The sequence below is a fragment of the Schistocerca cancellata genome, chromosome 6 (assembly GCF_023864275.1).
Source record: "Schistocerca cancellata isolate TAMUIC-IGC-003103 chromosome 6, iqSchCanc2.1, whole genome shotgun sequence".
Taxonomy (NCBI): domain Eukaryota; kingdom Metazoa; phylum Arthropoda; class Insecta; order Orthoptera; family Acrididae; genus Schistocerca; species Schistocerca cancellata.
The window spans coordinates 362567972-362590274 of NC_064631.1; the positions used below are offsets into that span (position 1 = coordinate 362567972).

The 22303-nt window shown below is 38.2% G+C and overlaps 1 long non-coding RNA gene across 1 annotated transcript in view; it reads right to left on the reverse strand.

Annotated features, from left to right (window-relative positions):
* The window catches only part of LOC126190705 (uncharacterized), a 58965-nt gene extending 44260 nt beyond the window's left edge, over window positions 1-14705 (reverse strand). The window contains exon 1 of the long non-coding RNA XR_007538276.1: window positions 14540-14705. This is a non-coding gene — a long non-coding RNA (uncharacterized LOC126190705). The remainder of the gene's footprint in view (window positions 1-14539) is intronic.
* Window positions 14706-22303: the final 7598 nt, after the last annotated feature.

Consider the following 22303-nt stretch of genomic DNA (forward strand, 5'->3'; position numbering starts at 1 on the left):
ACACACAAGAATATTACATAAGAAATCTACTTATCAAAAACTACAGTACATACGTTTTTCAAATTTCTACATATATGAGCTGGCCATATGAAAATCCTCATACAAAATATTTACATATAGTGTCTTGTACAATAGCACAAAATATCCACAAATTATATTTTTAATGAAAATAGACATATTCATCATAAGTGATGTCCCTTTTTGGATAAACAAAGATTACATTCTAAGATACACATCACTTTATACAAGTCCTGTCTTGATTCAAAGAATAAATGATCATGGGTTGCAAAAAGTTAAATTGCACTGCACCTTGCAGTTCATTTTCAGACAGAAAATTTCACTTTTTCAATGTTTAGTATTTTGCACAAGCATTTTCACTCTTTTAATCTACAACAGATCCAAGTGGCAGTTAGTAAGGAAATGCACTGTTAACAGTTCCCTTGGAGGTGGTTCTCCTCCACAACAGTATATGAAAAAATTAGACAAGATACATTATTTTAGTACACTAAGGATGTAGAGGCTTGTCTCACTAGGGGTAAGATAGATACTGCCTACAGGAAAATTAAAGAGACCTTTGGAGAGAAGAGAACCACTTGTATGAATATCAAGAGCTCAGATGGCAACCCAGTTCTAAGCAAAGAAGGGAAGGCAGAAAGGTGGAAGGAGTATATAGAGGGTTTATACAAGGGCGATGTACTTGAGGACAATATTATGGAAATGGAAGAGGATGTAGATGAAGACGAAATGGGAGATAAGATACTGCGTGAAGAGTTTGACAGAGCACTGAAAGACCTGAGTCGAAACAAGGCCCCGGGAGTAGACAACATTCCATTTGAACTACTGATGGCCTCGGGAGAGCCAGTCATGACAAAACTCTACCATCTGGTGAGCACGATGTATGAGACAGGCGAAATACCCTCAGACTTCAAAAAGAATATAATAATTCCAATCCCAAAGAAAGCAGGTGTTGACAGATGTGAAAATTACCGAACTATCAGTTTAATAAGTCACAGCTGCAAAATACTAACGCGAATTCTTTACAGACGAATGGAAAAACTGGTGGAAGCCGACCTCGGGGAAGATCAGTTTGGATTCCGTAGAAATATTGGAACACGTGAGGCAATACTGACCTTACGACTTATCTTAGAAGAAAGATTAAGAAAAGGCAAACCTACGTTTCTAGCATTTGTAGACTTAGAGAAAGCTTTTGACAATGTTAACTGGAATACTCTCTTTCAAATTCTGAAGGTGGCAGGGGTAAAATACAGGGAGCGAAAGGCTATTTACAGTTTGTACAGAAACCAGATGGCAGTTATAAGAGTCGAGGGGCATGAAAGGGAAGCAGTGGTTGGGAAAGGAGTAAGACAGGGTTGTAGCCTCTCCCCGATGTTATTCAATCTGTATATTGAGCAAGCAGTAAAGGAAACAAAAGAAAAATTCGGAGTAGGTATTAAAATTCATGGAGAAGAAGTAAAAACCTTGAGGTTCGCCGATGACATTGTAATTCTGTCAGAGACAGCAAAGGACTTGGAAGAGCAGTTGAACGGAATGGACAGTGTCTTGAAAGGAGGATATAAGATGAACGTCAACAAAAGCAAAACGAGGATAATGGAATGTAGTCAAATTAAGTCGGGTGATGCTGAGGGAATTAGATTAGGAAATGAGACACTTAAAGTAGTAAAGGAGTTTTGCTATTTAGGGAGTAAAATAACCGATGATGGTCGAAGTAGAGAGGATATAAAATGTAGACTGGCAATTGCAAGGAAAGCGTTTCTCAAGAAGAGGAATTTGTTAACATCGAGTATTGATTTAAGTGTCAGGAAGTCGTTTCTGAAAGTATTTGTATGGAGTGTAGCCACGTATGGAAGTGAAACATGGACGATAACTAGTTTGGACAAGAAGAGAATAGAAGCTTTCGAAATGTGGTGCTACAGAAGAATGCTGAAGATAAGGTGGGTAGATCACGTAACTAATGAGGAGGTATTGAATAGGATTGGGGAGAAGAGAAGTTTGTGGCACAACTTGACTAGAAGAAGGGATCGGTTGGTAGGACATGTTTTGAGGCATCAAGGGATCACAAATTTAGCATTGGAGGGCAGTGTGGAGGGTAAAAATCGTAGAGGGAGACCAAGAGATGAATACACTAAGCAGATTCAGAAGGATGTAGGTTGCAGTAGATACTGGGAGATGAAGAAGCTTGCACAGGATAGAGTAGCATGGAGAGCTGCATCAAACCAGTCTCAGGACTGAAGACCACAACAACAACAACAACAGTACACTCACCTTTACTTTTAACTAAGTATAAGGAAAAAATGTTTCACACTAATGCCAAATAACAGTCATTACTTTATAAATAAATACATTACACAGTTTTCGTAACATCACAATAGTTAGTACTAAAATTTTCTGTAGTATGAAAGGTAGGGAATAGTAAAAATTTAAAATCAAGTGCACATTACACTACAAAACATTACTCTAGGTCATAACTCTGTCTCAAACTGGCTAAACTTGAAATATTTGGGTTTCTTTTTCATTTGCAAAATCACTAAAATGCCAGTTTGAAATTCACACTATTTATTGGCTCATATCACATTAATGGTCCAAAATATTTGCATTACCTCCAGCAAAAACTTAAGATGTGCAATAGCATAGATTTACCAATCATTACATCATGAAAAAAGAATAGTCACCATCACATAACTTAATTACTAGCCTACTCAGATCAAAATTAAGAGGATGGAAGTTGTAGCAAATCATTGCCCTACTTCTCTACTCACCTCTGAGTACTACTCTCATTCAACCAGAAAATTAAATCCTCACAAAATGTTACCAAATAAATATTCGCGTCACTCTAGCACCACAGTTATCAGTCAACCAGCAAAATTACTTTTCTTCATTCCAGTATTACCACTTTAAGGTCAATTCTTCAGAACACAAATTGAAGTTTTCAGATAACCTGTAGATCTGAACTGCAGCATTACATGACTTTTTACCTCTTTTTGTTAAGCTCTTTTTCCAGTTGCAGTTTAATGAATTGCACAATATACACAGTACCCAATGTGGCCTAGTTCAAAAACGGATCATCAATATAGTTTCACCACATTAGTCTGTATAGAGTCATCCTTTTCTTTACTCAGTCATGTCTCTCAGCTCCATTATTTTCCTTACATTTCTTACCTCGTTAGCTAGTGTGTTCCATTCTCAAAAAAATATACCTAATGCAGAGATAGGTTCCCTTACCATTAGGACCCTAACACTAGTCATTGTTTTATTATTTCATTATGTAATTAATAAACACCCGCTCTACTTATCCAATGCACAATTGATTCTACTGAAAAACACTTGACAGTAACAGATCCTTATCATAAGGCAAACTTAATTCTCAGTAGTGATCAGACAAAATTATCACTTAGAAAAACTGTTTTTCACATGCATCAAATTGCTTGAGAGTCTAGCCTGAAGGGTGAAATCTTGCTTATTCTTTCCACACACACACTACTGCAGGCAAGTATGTTTAAAATTTTATTTCCTCAATGTTAGAAGAGGCTGTACCATGACACACTTGTATAGGTAGCTAGTTATCTCCATATAGTGATTGCACTGAACACACACACTTCTATTATACCACAATTAATATTAAGACTTAGTATTCAAGATGGTTCTTACTGCATATTGCCTCTGCTGCTGTACCAAATTATACTAATTTAATTATAGTTTTCAGATAATCTGCACCTTCTCCTCCACAAATGCTGAAAACTTTCATTATCTGTTTGCCTTACCTCTTTATTTGACAGAAATTCTTTAACCATGACACCAATTTATTTTCATCATATTTCATAAAACCAGAATAAACATAGTATCTCACAGATTTTTACCATATATCACTACTGTTTTTTTTAATTGCCTTTTCTTCCATTCTCTTAAAATTCCATTACTTATCACTAACACAACTTATTATATGTAGATGACACTGAAGAAACCTTTTCTAAAATATTCCTACACTAAAGTATCCTGCTCTACAAAATCACATGAAAGTTGAAGGTAGAATATTTCTGATTCATATTTAAACTATAGGTAGGGTAGGAGAAGAGTTTGACTACTTCATGAAACACGAAAAATGAGACAGACAGCTGCGGTAAGCATTACTGCCACATAATGGAACCCAACTTGCTTCTGTTCTTTGAATTTCTCCTACTATTTCTTTGCCCATTCTGGCTATACTCCACCCAACTATTCCTTGAATTTCTATTAGAATTAGTTTTGTTCATCCTATTTACCTGAAACTCTCTACTTGGTTGTTTATCATCATCAAAATTCCTCCCATGATCTTCCACAGAGGGCTTCACCCTGTCCACTTTATCAGCATAATTCAAAAAATCACTACTATTACTCATAGGGGCAAGTACAAGCAATTCTCTAACTTTCTGAGGGAACTTAGTTTCTAAATCCATAATTATTGATTCACTACCTAGCTCTTAATCTAAATATTTCAGTTTGCTTATCCAAAATTGGCAGAAATCTTTCACAGTAACCGAGTAAGGTGGCACAGTGGTTACAGTGGTTAGACACTGGACTCGCATTCGGAAGGACGACGGTTCAATCCCGCTTCCGGCCATCCTGATTTAGATTTTCCGTGATTTCCCTAAATCACTCCAGGCAAATGCCGGGATGGTTCCTCTGAAAGGGCACGGCCGACTTCCTTCCCCATACTTCCCTAATCCGATGAGACCGATGACCACGCTGTCTGGCCTCCTTCCCCAAACCAACCAACCAACCTTTCACAGTACCCTTCCTAGAGCCAAATCTCGCTCCTCTCCAAAATTCACTCAAAATTCTCTGCTACTTCTCTTTGGACCACTATTCATCCAAAAGCGCTTTCTTAAAGCTATGCCATGAAGTACAAGTATCAGCTACCTGAGCTGCCCATCCATACACATCCCCTTTCAAAAAGCTCTTGTAAATGACATTTTCTCCTTGTCATTCCATGTTTCAGGCAAATCATTGAAATCCCCAATGAAATCCAGTGGATGCATTTCCCCATATGGTTAATATTAAATTTCTTACAGCTATCAAATGAAGGACTGTTTGTGACACTACACACTCTATGGTTTAGATTTTGAACCACTTCCACCTTTCTCTCCATTTCAATTTTGACTCAACATTTTTATTTACTTTTATCAGTTTTTCCTCTACCACTACTGCACAATTGATTTCTAACTCCATTTCTAAATCATTTTTAATCTGATTGACTTGGTTCTCAAGTTTAACCCTATGTTCAGCACAAAATTTCCTGTCTGCTTTGACTTCATCTTTACCCTGTTTCTCAGAAGCATCCACCCTACTACTGTAGTCATCACAAAGTTTCTCTCTTCTGCACATTTACTATTAATGTTAATTTCTCATTAGTATTCTGCACTACTTTCTGTATCTTTTCATCACAATCTTTCACTTTTGCCTCAGGCTTTTTATTTAATTCTGAAAGGTTAGAGCTGACTACCTTAATTTCCTTTTTAATTTCTTTCTTCAGTTCATCCTTCAAGTTAGCCACATCAGTTTTAATGTTATCAGTTTTATTTTCCACCCAACTAATGTCTTATTTTGCACTCATATTACTCAAACTACTCATAATTTGCATTATCATCACTTCCAATATTCTGTCTGCCATAAACTTTTGTCTTTGCTGACTTTCACTACTAGATTCTTTCTCCTTTCACTGACTTCAGTACTGTTTTCATCCATTTCGTACACATCACCACACAGTGTGGATGACACTTTTATCATCTCACCTACAATATGACTCATCCCCATCATTCAAAGTAACGTTCATGTCTGATTTATAACCACTATCATCTACCAAATCAGTCCCCATTAAGTCTTTCTGTTAATTTAGAAACTTAACCTCTACAGCCTTGTTATCAATCACATCACTTCCCCATTGTCCATTCTCCTCCGTCACACTGTCTTGTTCTTTTAAGTCCATTCATTATGCATCACTTAATATAAAACTGCTTTTGCTATGAATTACCTTATTTTTATTCACTCGTCTCCTCCTGCTGCTGCAGCTGTCCTTCATAATGGCGGCTCCGATGAGCTTGATTCCAGATTGGCTGCTGCATCCAACATTTGTAATGACTGCCTCCATAACGTCGGCCAACAAACTTCTTTGTTATGCTGCGTTGTTGATGCTGCCTATTGCATTACTTGTTCACATGTGTTCAGACTTTTGGAATACTTTTCCCTGTTCTCAATAACACTGGTGCCACACATACTTTCAGTCCAGTCACTCCATTCAAACTGCACTATTCACTGTTCAAATTTCGCGAGTCCTTGTTTATTGTGTACAAATACAGATGAATATGTGCCCCAAAAGGGCACCATATCTGATGTTCACCTACTTTATTTCTTCTTTGATAGTCCTCAGTGTCATCATGTTGTGTTGTCATACTGACTGAAAAAAGGTGGGGTGGAAGTTCAACACTGACTACTGTAAATGATGTAGCCGACAGTTGCACAATTGTGTTACACAGTTCTTTATCTTCACTGTTCACAACTCCCCAGTATTACGCATTTATATGGCCTGTTCACTATTGATAAATGTTGATAAGTCTCATTAATAGGTTGCAGGCAACATCAGCATACTGCTACAATAGTTTGCTATTGAACATCTATGAGCAGTAAAAACCTAACCACACAGTTCACAGTTCTTGCAGAATAATATGGTATGTTTGACACTATTTCTCAAGTAAATTAAATAAACGTTGTCATTAATTGTTCTAACACAGGACCTATTTGTGTTACACTTATTCCACTGTTGTTAATCTAACCAATACATGTTTCATGTCTGAAAATCTGCTGTGGACTGACTGACTGACTGTAATGGGACCAAAATTTGTTCTTTGATATATCCTCACAATAACAGGCACTCCAACTATACAATGATCAATGTTTAAGTTTCAGAAATTACAATTGAAACATAACTCATTCAGTTGACTGAATACATCGAAAAGTTCATTTTTTTAACAGTTCCTTCTACCACATAGGTTAGACTGGATTATTTGTTTAAATAATGAAATTAACAGATATAGTTATACAAATGACACTTTTGACAAACCTGGTAATTATATTGGAATTGATTAAGGACTGGCGCTACTAATATGTTTTCAAGTAGAGCCAAATAAATACTTTCAGAATCCTAGTAGTTCTTCCAAAAGTTGATAATTAGTACAGAAGTCAACAATAGAACATAAGTCATGAAAGAATTACTGATATCACCCTATAAAGAACTGTAGCAAAAGATGTTAACTAGGAATGGTCAAAATAAATTTGTAAATTAATTACATACACAAAACTAAGCACAAAATTAGACCTGGTGCTATATTCCTTAAGACTGAGGGCCAACCATTCTCTTTTATGGAAATGCAGATTATACTTATGTATGTTAATGGTAATTAGGCAAAAATGAAAATAAAATGAATTTAATGAGGCACATGGCAAAACAAGAGAGGAAGTGAAGAGATACCAACATGATTTGTCACAAGCTACATGAATAATTTCAATTATATTGTCACACATTCTTTCAATGTGTTCATTATCTGTGGAGCTAGTAGGCATATGCACATGTTCTACTGTGATGAATTGACTTTATGTCTATCATGGCCACAATAATATGTTCACTGTGCTGTTCATAGTAGCTTGCCTACATTCCTATTTTACTATTTATTATTAAATCTACTCCTGCATTGTCCCTATTTGATTTTGCATCAAAATCTCTGTGCTCACCTGATAAAGATGTCATCAATGAATTTGAACCAGGTGAGGCGTTTAGAATTCTGGGTGTTTAGGGGTGATTCCTCTACATGGCCCTTTAATAGGTTAGCATAGGATGGTGCCATGGGGGTGCCCACAGCCATACCCCAGATTTGTTTGTAATAATGCCATCAAAGGAGAATTAATTGTGGGTAAGGATATAGTTGGTCATGGTGACTAGAGAGGAGATTGTTGGTTTGGAATCCGTCAGGTGCTGGGAATGTAGTGTCCATAGTGGTAAGGTCATGGGCAATAGGGATGTTAGTGTAAAGGGTGATGGCATCAACAGTGATGAGCAAGGCCCCATGTGGTAAAGGACAGGAACTGTGGAGAGTCAGTGGAGGAAATGGTTGGCATCTTTTATATATGAGGGTAGGTTCCGGGTAATAGGTTATGGGCCTTAGGAAGCATGTAGAAGGTAAGGAGTGTGGGGAGTGGTAGGAGTGAGCAGAGAGATGCATTCCAGGGAGAGGTTCCGGGATGGGCCTAAGGATTTGAGGAGTGACTGGAGATTCTGCCCAATTTCTGGAATGGGGTCACTGTGGCAAGGTTTGTACGTGGATATATCTGACAGCTGGTGGAGTCCTTCTGCCAGGTTATTTTTGCAGTTCAAAAGAACAGTGGTGGAGCCTTTGTACACAGATAAGATTATGAGGTCGGAATCAGAATTCAGATGGTGGACTCTGGCTCTTTCTGAGGATGTAAGGTTAGTTTGCATGTAGAGGGATTTCAGAAATGATGGTGAGGCAAGGTTTGAGATTAAGAAATTCTGGAAGGTTAATAGGGGTTGACTTGGGAACAGTGGAGCTGTCATAGATATATTTTTATTATTATCTTTTCTTTGACATCATTGTGACGTGATGCCTATTTTAGTGACTTTTCGCCTTTCGCTATTCTCGACTCCCTCAGATTTCACCTTGTTTCCTCCTATTTCATCCGTTTCATCCTTCTCGTGATTTTTTTCCATGTACACACACCAAAAAAATTTCGCATCATTTTGGTTTCGAGAGTTGCAGAACCTGTACAGAAAATTGGAATAGAGATCAACATAAACAGCTTTCCCGCCCTTTTTATTGCTCATGAAAACCACACATTGCATGTCCGATCACCATATAGCGAGACCTTCGCAGGTGGTGGTCCGGATTACTGTACACACCAGTACCTCTAATGCTCAGTAGCAAGTCCTCTTGCATTGATGCATGCCTGTATTCATTGTGGCATACTATCCATAAGTTCATCAAGGCACTGTTGGTCCAGATTGTCCCACTCCTCAACGGCGATTCGATTTAGATCCCTCAGAGTGATTGGTGGATTATGTCGGCTATGAACAGCCCTTTTCCACGTATCCCAGGCATGTTCGATAGGGTTCATGTCTGGAGAATATTCTGGCCACTCTATTCGAGCTATTTTTACTCCGAAGGAAGTTAGTCACAAGATGTGCGTGACGGATGTGCGATTTGTTGTCCATGAAGAAGAATGCCCCGCCAATATGCTGCCAATATGGTTGCACTATCGGTCAAACTGCAAAAAACAGCCAAAAGGTGGGAATTTAAAGAAAATGGGACCTGGATAAACTGACTAAACCAGAGGTCGTACAGAGTTTCAGGGAGAGCATAAGGGAACGATGGACAGGAATGGGGGAAAGAAATATATTAGAAGAAGAATGGGTAGCTTTGAGGGATGAAGGAGTCAAGGCAGCAGAGGATCAAGTAGGTAAAAAGACGAGGGCTAGTAGAAATCCTTGGATAACAGAAGAAATATTGAATTTAATTGATGAAAGGAGAAAATATAAAAATGCAGTAAATGAAGCAGGTAAAAAGGAATACAAACGTCTCAAAAATGAGATCGACAGGAAGTGCTAAATGCCTAAGCAGGGATGGCTAGAGGACAAATGTAAGGATGGAGAGAAATATATCACTAGGGGTAAGATAGGTACTGCCTACAGGAAAATTAAAGACACCTTTGGAGAAAAGAGAGCCACTTGTATGAATATCAAAAACCCAGATGGAAACCCAGTTCTAAGCAAAGGAGTACTCTCTTTCAAATTCTGAAGGTGGCAGGGGTAAAATACAGGGAGCGAAAGGCTATTTAAGATTTGTACAGAAATCAGATGACAGTTATAAGAGTCGAGGGGCAGCAGTGGTTGGGAAGGAAGTGAGACAGGGTTGTGCCTATCCCCGATGTTATTCAATCTGTATATTGAGCGAGCAGTAAAGGAAACAAAAGAAAAATTCGGAGTAGGTATTAAAATCCACGGAGAAGAAATAAAAAGTTTGAGGTTCGCCGATGACATCGTAATTCTGTCAGAGACAGCAAAGGACTTGGAAGAGCAGTTGAACTGAATGGACAGTGTCTTGAAAGGAGGATATAAGATGAAAATCAACAAAAGCAAAACGAGGATAATGGAATGTAGTCGAATTAACTCGGGTGATGCTGAGGGAATTAGATTAGGAAATGAGACACTTAAAGTAGTGAAGAAGTTTTGCTATTTGGGGAGCAAAATAACTGATGATAGTCGAAGCAGAGAGGATATAAAATGTAGACTGGCAATGGCAAGGAAAGCGTGTCTGAAGAAGAGAAATTTGTTAACATCGAGTATAGATGTAAGTGTCAGGAAGTCGTTTCTGAAAGTATTTGTATGGAGTGTAGCCATGTATGGAAGTGAAACATGGACGATAAATAGTTTGGACAAGAAGAGAATAGAAGCTTTCTAAATGTAGCGCTACAAAAGAATGCTGAAGATTAGATGGATAGATCACATAACTAATGATTAGGTCTTGAATAGAATTGGGGAGAAGAGAAATTTGTGACACAACTTGACTGGAAGAAGGGATCGGTTGGTAGGATATGTTCTGAGGCATCAAGGGATCACCAATTTAATATTGGAGGGCAGTGTGGAGGGTAAAAATCGTAGAGAGAGACCAAGAGATGAATACACTAAGCAGATTCAGACGGATGTAGGTTGCAGTAGGTACTGGGAGATGAAGCTTGCACAGGATAGAGTAGTATGGAGAACTGCATCAAACCAGTCTCTGGACTGAAGACCACAACAACAACAACATTGGTCAAAGGATAGCATTCACGTATCGTACAGCCATTATGGCCCCTTCTATGACCACTAGCAGCGTACATCGACCCCACATAATGCCACTCCAAAACATCAGGGACCCCCACATTGCTGCACTCGCTGGACAGTGTGTATAAGATGTTCAGCCTGACCAGGTTGCCTCCAAACACGTCTCCGACGATTGTGTGGTTGAAGGCATATGCGACACTCATTGGCGAAGAGAACGTGATGCCAATCCTGAGCGGTCCATTCGGCAAGTTGTTGGGCCCATTTGTACCATGCTGCATGGTGTCGTGCTTGCAAAGAAGGACCTCGCTGTGGACATTGGGAGTGAAGTTGCGTATCATGCAGCCTCCTGCACACAGTTTGAGTCGTAACACGACGTCCTGTGGCTGCACGAAAAGCATTAGTCATCATGGTAGCGTTGCTGTCAGATGTCCTCTGAGCCATAATCCATAGGAAGCTGTCATCCACTGTTGTAGTAGCCCTTTGGGTGGCCTGAGCGAGGCATGTCATCTACAGTTCCTGTCTCCCTGTATCTCCTCCGTGTCCGAACAACATTGCTTTGGTTCGCTCCGATACGCCTGGATGCTTCCCTTGTTGAGAGCCCCCTTCCTGGCACAAAGTAACAATGTGGACACGATCGAAGTGCGCTATTGACCATCTAGATGTGGTTGAACTACAGACAACTCGAGCCGTTACCTCCTTCCCGGTGGAATGACTGCTACTGATCAGCTGTCAGACCCCCTCCGTCTAATAGTTGCTGCTGTTGCATGGTTGTTTACATCTTGGAGAGGTTCAGTGACATCTCAGAACAGCAAAAGTGTCTGTGATGCAATATCCACAGTCAATGTCCGTCTTCAGGAGTTTTGGGAACTGGGATGATGCAAAACATTTTTTATGTGTGTATTTAGGTGTAGTTTTGCGAATTTTTTCGGACGTGATTCTATGTTATTTTCGTAATTTTTCGCATTTTTTCCACCACCACGTATCCTTGCTCCTTTCAGCTGCAGCAACACAGAACAGTTTCCTTATCCCTAGCCAGAACCCAATCCCACATATTGTTCCCGTGTTGTTGCTTGGCTTGTGGAATCCCCTCAAATGGCCTTACCATCAAATTACCCATCTCTGGCTGACACCCCTCCCTTCACAATAACCTCCATCTGTTCAGATTCCGCCTGTCCTTAGCCCTCATCAACACTGTCCCGCAAAACCATATCAACCAAGCCCAAACCGACTTGCAGTTCCATCCATCATCCGCAAAAATCTCCCACTATGCAAACCCAAAATCCTGGAGCCATAATACATAACGACACTCTTGCCCTCCATGAGCTAGAGCAACATGAGCAACACTACCTCAACAAACTCTCCACCCTGCTCACTTCCTACCCCCACTTTGGAGCACCACTGTCCACCATCTCTACAATAACTTCCAAACCTCCCGCACATCCCCTCATAGCTGGAAAACCCTGTCTTGCAAACCTACATTTACCCCACCCTCCCACCACCACCCAGAATCCAGAACCAAAACTAACCAGAAACACAAAGATGAACCTCCCCAGATGTTAAGTCCCATAGTGCTCAGAGCCATTTGAACCATTTTTTGTTTTTTGTTTTTGACAAAGGCCTTGTTGACCAAAAGCTTATTTGTGATAATCTTTTTGTGGTGCCTATATGGGACTCAGCATCTCCGCTATATGGGTACTAGCAACTTTCCTTTTCGTAATATTTTCAGAACAGATATTTTTATTCATATATGAATAAAGGAAGCAGATAAGAACAATGTCTGTCAATGCTGATAACTGCAAAGTTACCAACAAATGAAACAGCCAGTGGAAATGAAGAGAGTGTAACACTTAGAACAAAATTTGTAATTTGTGCTGCACAAAACTGTAGAGTGGACCTAATCAGGTACTGTAAACTGGGATAAAATTGTGACAGTTTTCACGTTTTTTTTATTATTAGCAAGAAATGTTTTGATATTAATTGAAAGTCAGTATCGTCTTTTGAAGAGGAGGTTTTCATCTATAAGTTGACCAAATACTATCTGTTTAGCAGCTTGAACTTAGCAACAATATTTAATTTTTTCTGTAACAATTTCACCTTAAAAATTTGGGTGGTGATGTGAATAGACATGTGTCATTTCTGACACTAAGTGACAGTGGGGTAAGGCATATTCTGATTTTTCTTTTTACTAGTGAGATGTTCAGAACAATGGTTTTTAACTACATACTATTTAAAAGTTACATTGAAATTACTACAAACCTAAGAACTGTACACAGAGTATTCTGGCACTGATTGTCCAAAACTTATTTCTAAGAAGGGCATCTATTTTTGTAAGAATATCTTCTCTTTCTTATTCCATTTCATTCATGTCGTTTGTCTACTTCCAGTTGAGGCTAGATTTCTGCATTGTAACAATAAGAACACCTTTCTTTGTAGTTCTTGTCACTTTCCCAGGATAAACTTCTCCTAAATAAACAACAAGCACATAATCATTGTCCCTAACCTCTTGTTCTAAATCATTTCTTGGAGCCTCTTGATCTTCTTCAGGAATTTGGGTACTGTTTTCACTCCATAATCCTCCCATACTGTCCTCTGACTCTGCATACTGAATATGTTCGTATTCACTCTGACTGCTTACACTCTCTTTATGTAACAATAGATTTTTTCATCCACCTTTTAGAGGTGGATGGCTGACAACCCATGACATCATTAGAACATTTGCTCTTACCTGCAGGTACATCCAATCTCTTATGGTTCTTTATCTGTCTATGACCAGTAATATCTTTCCTTTTATTTTCTAATTCCCCAAGTCTTTCCCACAATTTTCTGTAAATCAGAATTAAAATCGCTATTCATTACATTCTTGGGCAATCTTTACAGAACCTTACACCTATTAAGAGTGAATATTCCTGTTTCTTTGGAAGCCAAGCTATAAAGTTATTTTTTCCTCTGGGTAGTGAATGCATCAGTTTCTCTATTAGTTCTGGAAATTCATCCTTGGGAATTGAGATCAGTGATTTTCTGATACAGTTTGCTTCCATTCACCCACAATTTTCATCCAATGCCCTTTCATTGGACAGAAATATGCAATGTCAAGTGGCTGAGGTAAGTGATTTACATTTGATGGCAGTGTAATAAATTTAATATTAGATTCTTCACATAGTTTCAGCAGTTGTATGTTTATTTGGGAGTTAAGAGTGTCTCCAAGCAGTATCTTAGTTCCTAAGTGCTTCTTTAATACTGGTGAAAGCAAAAAGGTAAACCAATCTTCAAAGTTGGGTGATCAAACCAACGAGGTTTGCATCTTTTATACTGATAGCCATCTGGGCCATTCTCTGTCCAGGTGTTCCAAATTCTTTTTGCATTGTAATTACCATATAAGGGTGCTAATGTACCCTCAGCTTTCCCACATACCATAAAGGAAGTGTTTGCTTTGGAAGCATTTCTTATCTGCTCAGGGTACTTCGTGCCTCTCCTTGTGATAACTTTCCTAGCTCCAGGATTATGTACAAGATTTTCTAAATCAAAGTTCCAAATATTGGAAGTAAGGATACTCTCTAAATTTGGTTCTAAATGGTCAAAAAATGTGTTAACAATGCACTCATCAGTAGCTGCTGGTAGTTTTTACACTCGTATTTCATTTAAAATCACAAGACTAACCTCTCTTGATCTTCTCCACGTGACATTTTCATTGATTTCACTTTATCAATTGCTTCGAACACCGCTGCTTCAGTCTACTGACGTTAGCATCTGGAACCTGGTGTCCTTTTATATGTACGAACCATGTTTCCACTGAACAGTTCCTTTACAGGGATATGTCACAGAATGTAAGATCTGAAAATGAATTTCTAGAGACCGGAGTGAAATTATGACAAACATTTAGTGTCATAACTTTCCCGTCAAAATATTGATTATCTGGGTCAAGTGCAGCAGGGGATACAACGAGTCGGCTTTGAACAATGACGTCATTCCTTAGTCATAGATCGTAATGTCTTCACTTCGAGGCATAGATAATAAAGCAGTTCTGTGTTCTAATAAGCACTATCATTAAAATAATTGAATGTTAATCTAAAAGCGATTTCACGTTAACGATATCGCGTGTTTGTATCTTAGTATTTCTACGCAAAATACAATGGAAAGAAATGAATGAAATTACTAGCAAAGAATACATCACGTTACATGTACGTCAGTTGTATCTCGAAAGTCTTTCGAACTGTATTGCTTAAGTGCAGTACGGGATACAAGTTCAGCGTAGTCGATTTCTTACTTTCAACTAGCATTGCTGTCCTGTTGTTCACTTGAACTATGTATCCCCTGCTTCACTAAAACGCAAATGAAACCCGATACAAATTAAAAGCTCATTCGAAGTGTTTTGCTTAAGTACAGTCGGGAATACGAGTTTGTCGTAAGGCGATTTCTTCGTTTTCACTAGCATTACTGTCCTGTTCTTCACCTCAACAATGTATCCTCCGCTTCAGTAAACCCTAAGTGGAACACGGGATACAAATTGTAGATGTGCTGTTTATTTCGTCTCCGCTATTACGAACATAAAGTGGGATCAGTTTATTCTATCTCGTGAGATTTCTTTTTTTTAAGCCAAAAAACACTTATCAGCTACTGAAGCATCTGTATCTTAGGATCAGTTTATTCTATCTCGTGAAATTTTTTTTTAAAAAGCCAAAAAACACCTATCAGCTACTGAAGCATCTGTATCTTCTAATGGGTGCGGGAGTTCCGACTCCTGGGGAGGTGGATGGGTGTGAGTCGGAACTCCCGCACCCATTAGAAGATACAGATGCTTCAGTAGCTGATAAGTGTTTTTTGGCTTTTTAAAAAAAAAAATCTCACGAGATAGAATAAAGTGATCCTAAGATACAGATGCTTCAGTAGTTGATAAGTGTTTTTTGGCTTTTTTTTAAAAAAACTCATGAGATAGAATAAACTGATCCTAAGATACAGATGCTTCAGTAGCTGATAAGTGTTTTTTGGCTTTTTTTAAAAAAAAAATCTCACGAGATAGAATAAAGTGATCCTATTTTATTAAGCAATCAGTAGAAAAAACTAAACTAAAACATAACAGCAAACACTTATCAGTTACTGAAGGGAGCTACAACACTAAGAAAAATCGCTTCTCGGCTTTTGACAAAATATTGCTTAATAAAGTAGGATCAGTTTATTTTATCTCGTGAGATTTTTTTTAAAAAAGCCAAAAAACACTATTGCTTAATAAAGTAGGATCAGTTTATTCTATCTCGTGAGATTTTTTTTTAAAAAGCCAAAAAACACTTATTAGCTACTGAAGGGAGCTACAACACTAAGAAGAATCGCTTCTCGGCATTTGACAAGATCAATGTTTATCTCTCTCGCATTCCTTTGTTTCTCAACATTCTCCTCAGCTCTTTCATCTTTCTAATACATGGTCTCTGGCGACTTGTGACGTCATTGTTCAAAGCTGACGGGTTGTATCCCCTGCTGCACTAGACCCGATTATCTCTGCATAAAGAAACTGAAAAAAGCTACCAACCACAACCACATACTAGCAGTAAATTGTACTTAAAATTGTCTCCTCACCTAATGGTGATGTGTCTAACCCGCAAGGACCTAGAGAACGAAGTTTGTGGCACTTCATCTACTATGTTGAAACGGCGAATACATACAAATGTTTCTTTGGAGGATCCTAAGTTCACCGAACCTGGATATGATGTGACGTCATTATGATGTATATACGCTTTAGTCGATTAACACACCTATCGACTTTTACGAACGTTCGAGATTCTAAACTGTCGTCAGCTAGTGGTTTGTTTTGACACGTGCGATTCTGAAAACAGCTCAGTGTGGCAGCGTGTATGTATTTCGCCAAAATAAACCTAAAAGAGCTGGATATTAATAGAAATATTCCTGACGGTGGCCTTGAAAACACCACGGACAACACGTTTCGTAAAAAAGTGAAGTCTTCTTATGTCCAGACCAGATTAGATTGTGTGATTGTTGTATTGAATGCTTACGCCGAAAATAATATTTATTTATTATCAACATTTTAGTATGGTTTCATACAATTGGTCTTGTCAGTACACATTAGATTGTAGCCGCATACTCTTGCTGACTTTTTTTTCTTAATTTATACAGCTGAAAGAGAACTCGTGCAAGTTTGTTAGCTAAGTAATATGTCCATCCCAAAATAGTCTTTTATCAACCATAATTCCAAGTAATTTTACACTCGGACCGCAGAGACAGGTACCTTAGTGTCCAGTAATGACTGCTGTGTAGAATGATTGAATTTCGAACTTAAAAAGAAAAATATGAGGCATTGTTGAAGAAAAGAAAAATATGAGGCATTGTTGAAGAAAAATCGTCGACCGGAGACGAAATACGAAGGGAAGTGGATTTCTCAATGTTATCTTAACCAAAGGTTAGTGTCTTGACGCATCTGAAGGTTTTGGCTGCTGAGTGCTTCTTCTCACCGAGTACGAATAACCGACCCCAGCTATCACTCAAGCTTATTTCAAGGTGGATATTGAGTTTAGGTTGAGTTGAAAATTCAAGATTGAAAAATCAACCTGTTACACAGCTTATTTCAAGGTGGATATTGAGTTTAGGTTCAGTTGAAAATTCAAGATTGAAAAATCAACCTGTTCTTCAGTTTACATCAAACTGTAAAAATTTAGCTTGAATTAAAATAATTTTCCCAAGCTTGAAATAAACTGTAATTTCCCTGGAAGGCTGTACAGCAGATGCGCGTGCAGCATAGCTTCCATAGACGTCCACGGGAAGCACCAAAAGCGTTTATAAGCCTTGCACTGACTCAGCTAGGTTTACGGCCATTTTACCTTTGTGACGCGCGTTAATGATTGTTGACTGTTGTGAAGTTTGTTTTATACTGTAAAATAGTTTGGTAAGTGTGTGGCGTCTCCTGCCTTCCTGCTACACCGTGTCTGAAGAGGATATATAGTGTATTACAGGTACGTTGGTGCATTTTTCTCTAGTGGTACATTAATATTACAAATGTTAAATATTATTACGTAATGTAAAGAAATATCATATTCTTTTACGTAGAAAAATTGAGCCTGGATGAAAGTGAAATGGATTACCAGCTAAGAATACATATTACAAGTTGTTCAGCTAACAGAGGTCATTTTAAACTATCTCTCTAGTACGTGGCAACAATAAATTAAAACTTAATGTTATTTTACCTTTTTAAAATCTCGCCTTTTTATATATATATCGCCCTATTACATTTGTTTACTTGTAAGTACTCGCGTGTGTTGCACTATGAATGAATAATTGTGAAGTGTGAAAAGTTTCTTTGCGAATACAAATAGTAATGACATGGTGAACGGGAAAAAGTACATCAAGAACAGTCACTACATAGGTGTCAGTCTTTTTTATTTCCGTAGCTTTGACTGCTCTTTAATCGTGATAATATGAAATTTATTCCCATTAGTATGACACTCTTGCACAAAGTAAACATACTCTAGAAATTCAAGTCAAAGAAATCTTAAAGTTGGGGCAACAGTAAAATCAGAGTTGCAGTCTGTTATTACGTCACCAGTCTTGAGAGATTTTGTTGAAGCTGTTAATTCTTTCTGTGATGATGGATACAAAATTTCTTGTGACTCATGCTTGGCAAAAGTTAAGCATATTCATAATTAGTGTAACATTACTTTTCATGGCAAGTAGTGGCAAATTTTGGATCTGGGCTGTACTGTGAAGGATGAATCTATTGAGCTGCTTACTCAGTGACATTTATACTAGTTAATGATTCTTACTACATCAGTTAGTTTGAAGTTATTTTGCTAATCTGGGGCAAAAATTATATTTAGGTTGATCAGTTTCAACTTTTTACATTTTTTATGTATGGCTAACATTTTCTTTTACCTGTTACAGGATCATTAGCCTTTACCGGCAGAAGTCAGTGATATTTGATCCTGCTCTGGTCTGTGTGCGGGGGCCGGAGGGGCTTCAGAATAATTAAATTTTAAAATAAAACAATTTTAAACACTTCAAAAATAAAAAGTTTTAAACATACATGTCTTGATAATTTTTTCACACCATTTCCATTCTGATATTTATTTAATTAATTAGTTTCAATAAATTCAGATTAATAATTATATAGCTTAAAACAAGCTGTAAATACCAGGCTGTATTCCACGTGTATAGATACAGCTGGAGCCAAACTTGATAAGTCAAGCTTGAAATATAGCTTGAACTCTGCCAACTTTGATGTTTGTTTCAAGCTTGAATCCAGCTAACAGGCCTGAGTATTCCAGCTTCGATCAAGCTTATATACTTGAACTGTACATCTGGAAACAAGTTTGAAACCGGCTTACTGTGCTATCTGGGATGTACTTCAGCTGGGTCAGAAGTACATCAATTTCTGCTTGAGATTCACAATAACCACACAATTGCCCGTCGTCATCGATGAACTCTTTCAGCTTTTCTCTCATTAGTCTCCCAAATGCTGAACACATAATTAGAGACGAGCAAACGAAAAACAACGCACAGGACACAAACACAGTACAATACACGATTTAAACGCAAGGAACGCAAAACACATTTAAACGAATGGTGCAGAGCACAGCGCTACCCTATCACAACCTCTCGAAAGTTCACAAAAGTCGAATAGTCGATATACGGTTTCTATAGTTTTCGATGTAGCGTGTATACGTCATAATAACGTCACATCGAATCCAAGTCCGGTGAACTTAGCATCCTCCTATTTCTTTAGGCGGCAAAGAGTAGGATAGCAACAACCTTCGATCATAGATACCAGTAGACCGGGAACCCCGTACAGAGGCTATGCGCTTGACGTGGCTCAAACATAAAACGATGTCACTGTTGGCGAAATGTTGGCGGGATTTCAAATCAAGACCTTGCCTTCCAATGTTTGTCCGTATTTTTCCCACATTTCTGAATGTAATAGCGTGTTATTCCTACAACTACTCTTTTTTGTTTTGTAAACAATTAAGCCACAGCTACATCTGACCTGGATCTGTTGCCATTGCAGTTATAAAGCCCTAACAAAGACTAGATAAACTATCAGTTAGGGGAAACATGGTCAGTATTCTTTTAAAAAATAAGAGTGAGTTCGTGTTCGAACTAACATTGGATATGCGGATTTTTTTAGCTCTGGACACTTATATAAGAAAACAAACATTTGATATAGTTGTCCACAAAAACAAAACAAATTCAAATAGAAAGACACATTAAACATTGTTAAAAACACTAAACATAGACAATTCTTCATGAATTACGTGAAACAACGCAAAATACACGTAAACTGAAAACCGTAAAGCTCAAAACTCCAATAGCAAACTGCGTATGGTTTCATACCACCTTGGTCGTGGACTTCTAAATAAACTAAAATACAGTTGTGTGACATACTGATGCACTTACAGGGAGTGCGGTGAAATGTGTTAATGATATAGACTTCGTCATACGTTTAACGTGCTTCGATTAGATTTACTACGTTAAACTGCCAGCACTATACCTTGTATTAAAACTTTTAGGAAGAGTTAAACTGTCAATACTATACCCGCTATTAAAGCTTTCAAATAACATGTCACTAATATTCCTGTAGAACGCTGTTTCCGCCAAATTTACGTGCACTTGGAGGCCAGTTTACATAAGCAATGGCAGACAGATTCCTTTATTCTTATTGACTTGAACTTTTTCTATTATCAGTAATTAATGTAAACAGAGCATCACATATTTTCACCATAGATGTATGTACCTTTACATTCGTCTTCCGTGATTACAAAACCAATGTGTCCATATTATAAGATTCATAGGATTAAAGAAACTGAAATAAATGTAAGCTTACTGGTAAATCTGCTTAGCAGTAACTGAGTATTAGTAGGTCCATAATTGCAGGAAGTGTTACGTAGAAGGCAATCACTGCAAATAATTGTAATCTAATCTTATTACACATGTATGAAATTTAGCTATGTTTCCACCTCCCACAGTATCTAATGCTTGTGGTATTAGAATCTCACTTGTATATGCAAATCTTGGTACCTTGGATCCTCAATTGAATGATGTTTTTACAAAAGTGAATACTTTTCAGTGCAGTAAGAGCTGTCAAATATGAGTCAAGAAATTCTTACGAACTTTTAACTGAAAGAGTTTAATAAGGGCAGGCCATAAAATAAAAGTTCCAAGAACCTTTTCAGTTATTTTAAATTTCTTACAGGCATTTTTAACACAAATACATGCATGTGTGCATCGTAATTCAGAATAATACAGGCACTGCAGTATCGTATTTATCCGCCGCCACCGGGCAAGCGGCTTTCAAGTAAAACGTCTCACCTGTACGGGAATATACATTATGGATATACGAGTATAAGTTGTAGACGCATGGCTGACTATATGTGTAAGTTCGGGTATGGCCGTGGGTCCTGCTTAGGTAGCCAAATGGTAGTGTCGCCTTTCGCGTCGAGCGAGCAGGTTGTCGTTTACTTCCGTCTGTGCCGCAGCGCCGCATGTGTCGTGTTGCCAATTTAGCGACTTTGTCGCTAGAAATGGCGACTTTTGCCTTCGGGTCATTCCACCTCAAAGCAACAAATGAAACCATCGTTTTCAACCTTACCCTCTTGGACTTAAATGAAATTAAGTATGCCTATAGTACCCATAAATAGTACCACAAATTAATTTTTTCACTTTTTCTGATAAAATGTTACCGAGTAATGGACTATCAAAAATTCAAAATATGACAAATTTTTGACTCGTAGATCAATGTTGTTTTCTTTATAACTTGTGTTCTAATTAAGCTAGAACAATAAAATTTACTTCATTACAAAGCTCTTTTAAAGGGCTTTTATATGATACCAAACATCATTAGTTTAATATATATATACAGGGTGTTACAAAAAGGTACGGCCAAACTTTCAGGAAACATTCCTCACACACAAATAAAGAAAAGATGTTATGTGGACATGTGTCCAGAAACGCTTAATTTCCGTGTTAGAGCTCATTTTAGTTTCGTCGGTATGTACTGTACTTCCTCGATTCACCGCCAGTTGACCCAATTGAGGGAAGGTAATGTTGACTTCGGTGCTTGTGTTGACATGCGACTCATTGCTCTACAGTACTAGCATCAAGCACATCAGTACGTAGCATCAACAGGTTAGTGCTCATCACGAACGTGGTTTTGCAGTCTGTGCAATTTTTACAAATGCGGAGTTGGCAGATGCCCATTTGATGTATGGATTAGCACGGGGCAAGAGCCGTGGCGCGGTGCGTTTGTATCGAGACAGATTTCTAGAACGAAGGTGTCCCGACAGGAAGACGTTCGAAGCAATCGATCGGCGTCTTAGGGAGCACCGAACATTCTAGCCTATGACTCGCGACTGGGGAAGACCTAGAACGACGAAGACACATGAAATGGACGAGGCAATTCTTCGTGCAGTTTACGATAACCCTAATGTC